Raw genomic sequence first — 7,513 nt, 5'->3', positions numbered from 1 at the left:
TTGTCACAGCGGAGATTTTTCATTGTGGTGAAAAGAATCTTTCACTGGCAAAGGATCATGATGACGTTTGGAAATTGTGCATGTACGATGGAGTAGTACGCTAGTCTCTCTGGGATACTGCTCCAACTGCTCTTGCATGTGTCGAAAGATATTCTAAGCATTAAATACGATGAGACATTAGAGTAGGAGAACGTGGCCTTGAGTTGTATTCGGAACCGTAACCGTGTTAGTCAAAGAGCCATTTAGATCCTTTCTGCCCTTGTATAAAATGAGATTGAGGCAATCCATACGGTGTTTACTTCCTCCGTCATTGTTTTCCTCGAGCCATCTTTTCTTCTGCCTCTTGCTTTGCGCCTGCAACCACCACGAAAAACCCTAGGTTCACTATCTACCTCCTCCAGGTGTCATGGGCCGCAAGAAGATAGATAGTGTGGAGAGTTACGCTGCCAGCATCACCAAAGCCGTGATTTCGCAATGGGCGGAGTCTGAGATTTCGGAGGAGGTCCTGGTCTAGGCGGAGCATGGCAAGATCATTCCTTCATGTGCCTTGATCGCCTGCACACCAGTGGTGGGTCAAACGATCCCCAGTCCAGACACCACCTAGAATGTCACATTTCTTGATTTCTTCTACTGCGGCTACCGTTTGCCCCTTTCTAGCTTCTTCCTCCGTGTGCTCAACTTTTATGGAATTGAGCTCATCCATCTCAACCCAAACTCCATCATCATGCTCGGCATCTTCACACACCTGTGTGAGGCCTACCTGGGAGTGCGCCCCTCGGTTGATCTCTTCTAGCACTTCTACCTCTTGAAAGGGTTTTCGGGCAGGGTCGCTAGCTGCGTCGGATTCCACCTCCAGGAAGGGAAGTTAGTAGAGTACATCGGCTTCTCTTCCATGAGTTCTTAGTTGGGGTGTCATAGAAGGTGGTTCAACTGCCAGCCAGGTTTACCCAAAATCATGTATTGAGGTCTTGCACCATTTGTAGGGCCGGTGTGGATGGAGGTGCCGAAGTCCACCGCTATCACTCGGGCCCTCATTGCTGAGATCCTAGATCTAAAGGAGCGGGGGTTGATGTCATGGGACATCCCCACGGACTTCATCAAGAGTCGGATGTGTCCACTAATGTCGAGGATTTTTGGCGCTTGGATGTTTACAGCTGGAGAGGACCCAGTCCGAGAAGGTGAGACAAGTGCCAACCTATCCCGAATAGTTATCGAGGGTACTATGGGCATATCTTTCACGAGTCATTCTTGTCCACAGATCTCTCCCCGTATGAGGTGGAGTAAAGGACCAAGTTCCTCTTCGACATAGTTCCCAAGCCCAACCTTGAGAATGTCCCAATCCCTATCGTAGAGATGGAGGCTGATGCTCGGGCTAGGATCTTGTTGATAAGCCTCATTAGCCTTTTTACTTCTTTTCTTCTTCTTTCTGAGTGGTCCTGATCCAGGGTGGTTGCTAGCACAAATCATAAAGTGACTGGTTCGTGGGTGGCCTGACCCGGAGGCTGAGAACGCTGGCGCTCGGGGCAAGGAGTCAAATGAGGTCGAATTCATGGGAACTACGGGTCTAGGCAGAAGCGGAGGTGGTGAAACCATATTGATAGCCTCGTCCTCTATCAATGGTGGCATGCCAGATGAGTATGAGGTTTTGGCAGGCAGCAGCTCACCGGTCGATGATCCTGTGGTGTCGCCAGCTCCAATGCTAGCCCCCAAGCCTCCGGCACAGGCTACAGCTCCTGAGGTTTAGACTATGACTCTGGCTCCCATGCTTCTGGCTCCACAACCCACACCTCTGGAAAGTTCAGACTTCTCACTAAACCCTTGCAGCCATGCTAGTCGATCCACCTAACGTGCGGATAGGTGCCAGACCAAGATGGCAGAAAGGCGATTGTTGGTGCCATTGCGACCTTGCCCGTGCCAAGAGTCGAGGTGGGCACCCCTCAAAAGATGTCCAAGAAAGTGTCCCCCCTCCTTGTCCTGTTGATACTGTCCAAACGCTTGAAAAGGCCCAGGTGTGGTTGTTAATGTTGATGTCTTACTTACATTCTCATAAATGTGATGTTTAGTTTGCTTCTCGCGGGTTGCTTGGAGCACCGACACCAGCCCCAAGTCCCAACAATCTCGGATCCAAGAAGTCAAACCTTCTGAGGGGTGACGAGACGAGACCATCGAGCTCCTAGCTCCTACCGATGGAAGGTAGAGGTTTCATCACCCGAGGCGGATGACAGCCTCATTCATGGGGTGCCCAGTGAGATTCTCTGGAGGGATGTCATCATGGTGTCCCAAGATCTATCAAGCCGTGACCCGGAAGAATTCTTAGGCACCTTCTTCATGGTGAATGCTTCCCTACAAGACATTCGCTTAATTAATGGAATTATAGGTACTGACATGATGCTCTGCAGATGGCCATGTTGCGGATGCACACGCTCCGCAACAAAGTTCGGCATGCGATAGCCCGGGTAGCCGAACTCGAGGGGGAGCTTGCTGAGAAGGACTGCCGGTTTGATGAAATGGGCCTCTAACAATCCTAGGAGGTCTTCGAGAAGGAGGGGATGCACTCCGAGCTGGAGAGAAAATCCAAGGGTAAGCCTCCGATATCTTGGACATGTTGTGCCCTGTCTTTTTGTTCTGATCTCAATGTCCTCTTTTTTTAGAGATATCCAAGACTAATGATGCCCTAGACCAAGAGGGGGGCCCAGATGAACTCCATTTGACAACAACTCGTTGTGGCCCTGGATACATTCCAGGATGCCCTTTCCTGAGTCAAAATCCAAGTGCAGCCTGTGGAGGACACAAATGCCGCCAGACTAGACACATTGTGCGACCAAGCTTGCCGAGTCCTTCAGAGGCTTCCAGCTGAAGGTGGCTCACCACGTCTCAAGCCAGGCCCAGCGGGGCTCAAAGGAGGCAATTGCTCAGATTCTGCCCATTCTAAAGGTGCGCTACCGGGATATCGACATCGACATCCTTCAAGCAGACTTCCCTGGGGAGATGGAGGAGATGAGCTAGAAAGTGGAGGAGATGCTTAGGCTAACCAAGGGATATGTGGACATGATGACATACACATCATCGCCTTAGGACTCTTATTTCCTGCAATCTGTAATAAGAACTTGGTAGTTTGTTAGTACTTTAAGATATTTATCTTAGGTGTTATGCGCTTGAGATGGGAGTATCATGGGTGCTTGGTGCTGAACGCGTTCGATGACTTGTTATGGTAGTCATATTTGCTTCTCCCACTAATTAGTTCAGGAGCCACTAGCTGCTAGTTGAGGTGCTTATTATTGTCACCCTTAGGTCCAACTTGAGCGGAAAATGTGTTACCCTTTAGGCATTATAGAATGCGATAAGGAACCTTTTCGCAACCCAGCACTCCATCCATTCTCGTTGGAATTTGCTTTTTAGAGCGTACATAATACGTCATTTTTAGTTTCCAGTGCCAACCACCCGTTAAGCCCCTGACTGTCTATCTGTGAAGAATTCTCGGATATACAGTCTAAAAGCTAGGAATCAAGTGATGCAATAAAGTAAAAGAAACTCATATTGCCCCTTAGTTGCAGAAAAGCTTTTCACAACCTTGGGTGCGCACGTGTCTAGAGGAACCCGAATGGCGACTTACCATGTTGTTGGGCATTAAGATGCAACGGATGACAGATAAGGTCAAAAAGGGTATTCAGACAACTTTATGATCTTTATTACTATGAATGTACTCTTAGTACTTACATTGGGACTTACAGAGCTAATCGATGTTCCATAAAATATTGAGGACCTAACACCTTATACCATTAACCTAAATGATACAGACTAGATTCAGTTGATACACAAGGACCCTTCTACTTCGGGATAGCGCATTTATGTTACATTAGTTCTGAACTAATCGTGGAATCAGATCCCCAGGTTATCGGGTTTACTTCTTGGACGCTCTGGTCATGGTTACGATGAAGGCTTCTCGTTCACCTTGATCCTTGAGCTCTTGGTCTCCTTGTCGTGTTAGTGTTGAGCTACCATGTCGAGACTTAGCTTGTCACACTAAAGGCCTGCCTTGGGGATACCCTGGATGGTGATGACTCTCTCGGGTCCTGGGATCTTTACGCACTGGTAGGCGTAGTGCACAGTAGCTATGAACTTGTCTACGGTTGGTCGTCCTGAGATGGCGTTGTACGCCATCTCAAAATCGACCACATCGAATAGAATCTTCTGCGTCTGAAAATTATCATGCTTCCCAAAGGTGACGAGAAGTGATATTTGGCCAATAGGCATGGCCAAAGATCCAGGTACTATACCATTGAAGGCTCGAGCAACCGACTTGATGGTAGATCAGGAGGTTTGCATCGCATCAAGTGCACCAGAGAAGAGAATGTTCAAAGAACTTCCTCCATTGATAAGCACTTGGGAAACCTTGCAATTGTTTATCATAGGCTCGACCACTACCACGAAGTGGCCTGGATGTACAAAGTTCTCTGGGTAGTTGTCTTGGATGAAAGAGATTTCAACATTTGACCACTTGATGGCCTGGCAACTCATAGGGACAACAGCTACTTCTTAGGACACCATCTTATACTTTTGTTTGGACTCGTAGGACATGGAGCCGTCGATCATGTGGTTGACAGTCCTCTTCCCCAACTGATAGGACATCAAGTCCAAGTCATCATCGCTGCTGCTGGAGCTGGAGTCCTACTCTGGGTCGTGACTTGGGTCTTCTTCCCCCTATCCTTGTCAACCTCAACCTTGATCAGCTTCTACCAAATGCAGCATTGCTAGAGGCTATGGTCCTTGATCTGATGGAAGTCGCACCAGGGCTTGCCAGGGTACTTGCCAATGCCTGGCTAGTGGCCTTTGCCTCGGGATGAGCTGGGACACTTGTCGAGACGCGCATCGAGAAGATCTACAAAAACTTTGTCAGTTTTAGTTTCCTTGCCCTTACCTTCTTCAGAGTTCTTCTTGCACTTGCTCTTCACCGCGTCATCATCTAGTCCTAGCTAGGGGCACTTGATCCCTGATCCCTTTCCTTGATGTATAGGAGTGCCTCTTCAGTGTTAACCGCCTTGTCGATAATCCTCATTCATAAGCTCCTTGACTGTCTCGGGCTCCTTCCTGGTGACGTCTTCAATGCATCGTCAGCTCCTGACCCTTTGGGTAAATGCTTGGATGATGTCATAGTTGTTTATCTTTGGGTTGGTGTTTCGGGTGTTGCTGAAGCGGTGGAAAAACTCGCGCAAGGTTTCTTTTTCCGTTTGTTTGGCATGGAAGAGGCCGTTTTTCTTGTCGGGGCGAACGTAAGTACCTTGAAAGTTGGCTCGAAACAAATCACAGAGTTGCTCCCACGAGTAGATCATTTCTTGTGGTAGATTAGTCAGCCCGGTCTTGGCCGGTCCTTCAAGGGTTGTGGAGAGGTAGTTTGCCATAACATTATTGTCCCCACCAGCCACTTGGATGGACGTAGTGTAGATCTGGAGGAACTCGATAGGATTAGTGTTTTGTTGTACTTCTTGATTTACCCAGGCTAGAACTAAGACAACCAGTTAACCCTCCGTAGATCCAAAGAGAAAGATTGTCATCTGTTGATGGTGCCCTCATCGGTCCGGGTAGTCGCAGTTGTTCTGCCTACTGGGGTCGGACATCGGCCATGGCTTCTACTTAAACGACGTGGGATGTCCTCTGGTTAGGACACTGGGGAGCAGTTAGATATTCCTTGGGGGTCTACGAGCGTCTCTGCTGCTTGATGACTTTGTGCAGATCATTTATGGGGTGGTTCTTGATCAGCGAGATCTTGTGGTGGCTAGGCGTTCAATTGTCTTCCTAGACGTCTTGTTCTTGGGTTTAATGTCTTTCTGGATCTGAGCCATCACGGGAAGGATCAGTGTGTGATTTTCCCCAGTTAGCTATTCACTGTTGCAGCTTGATGAGAGTTCTCGGCCTGAAGCATAGCTTCTTTGGTCATGTTGGTCATTAAGTTGATTCAGTCCTTACCGCTAGGGGTAAGTCATATTTGTAGTGGGGGTTGTCGAAGGGCCTCTTATAGAAGGAGGACCATCTAAAACACTGCAGATATGAGGCACTGAGTTCCAAATTGATGGTCAGGATACGCGAGATCCTAGATCCCGATGGGGCTTTGGATCAGAGTAGTTGTCATCAACGGGGGCTGGTTGCCATTTCCCATAGTCGGGGCAATGTGGTCTTGTGAATTTGCGGAATCATCATCATGAACGGATGGACCAGGACCCCTGTCTTCGATGGTGAAGACTTCTCATGGGTAATCTCTAGTGGAGGGCGAGTCCAGACCCATCATGGATTTATCATTGGAGAAAATCTCTGGGTAAGTACTTCAACAATCCATCTTGTTGGAAGCCGCAGGGGAGGATCCTGACTTGCGGCGAACATCGCTTGCATGATCGTATTGGTTATCGAGCAGGTCAAACTCGATGCCATAATCTTTGTCGCATTGATCAATAAAATGATTTAGCTCGTCGTTGGAGTCATCATTGAGATCCACCCGGTCGACCGCTGGTTCCTTGTAGGTCGAGGGGGTAAAGTTGTCGTAGAACCCTTCGTCCGAGAAGCTGGTCCTCGGTACAGACTTGGGTGAAGTTGACAGCATCTTGTGTGTCCAAGGTTCGATGTCTTTTGTCATATTCCCCACGGACGGCGACAGTTGACGATGATTTGTGAATCACTAATCTTACGAACTTGTGAATGAAGTAGGGGATACTTCCTATAGTCGAATCACACATCACACAGAGAGATTTATATAGGTTCTGGCCTCCCTTAGGATAATATCCCTACGTCTTGTTTGTCTTGTATTGATCTTTGAGACAGTTTACAAGGGGGGTCTTTGTTAGCCTAGATAGATCTAAACCTAGTAGAGGAGCTCCTTGCACTTGGTCTTGAAGGATTACTGATGTAGATCATGAGTACAGAAGGCTTAAGGGCTTAAGGCTTCTATAGGCCTGAATGGATCTCAATTTACTTGAATGGCTTGTCCTCCGTATTGTCCCCTGGCTCCATATATAAATAGGTTCATCGTACGACCTCTGGACTCATTTCTTATCATCCTTAGAGATAAACTTCTCTGTTCATGAGATATTCTGGATACATGCGGGTAGTTTCCATACGTTTAGGGATTCCCTTCCCAGGAACGGACGTATGCCCTGAGAATACAGGAAACACTAGGGGATCTAGATACAGTAGTTTTATACAACCCATCATCAAGTAGGTTTCCCGTGAACATGTGCAAAATAGTGCAAATGGTCTTAGCAGTAGAGCTTGCTGACTATTCTGCCCAATTGCGTAGTTAGAGTTCTACTTGTTATATATACAACTCTAATGTCCATGGTAGATGTTGTTGTTTCATAGTGCATTTTAGCAATATTTCAATTAAACTGATTCTGAATTTAAACATAATAAATGTAACTTGATTGTCATGATATATCATAACATACATGAACATGAGTATTTTAAGATAAAGAAAAGCATAAATGATGCTACTCATATTCAACGGGATATCGCATATGACAAAAAG

Source organism: Phragmites australis, chromosome 24, assembly GCF_958298935.1.
Source record: "Phragmites australis chromosome 24, lpPhrAust1.1, whole genome shotgun sequence".
In the NCBI taxonomy this organism is placed as follows: Eukaryota; Viridiplantae; Streptophyta; class Magnoliopsida; order Poales; family Poaceae; genus Phragmites; species Phragmites australis.
Note: the sequence above shows the minus strand (reverse complement) of the source record.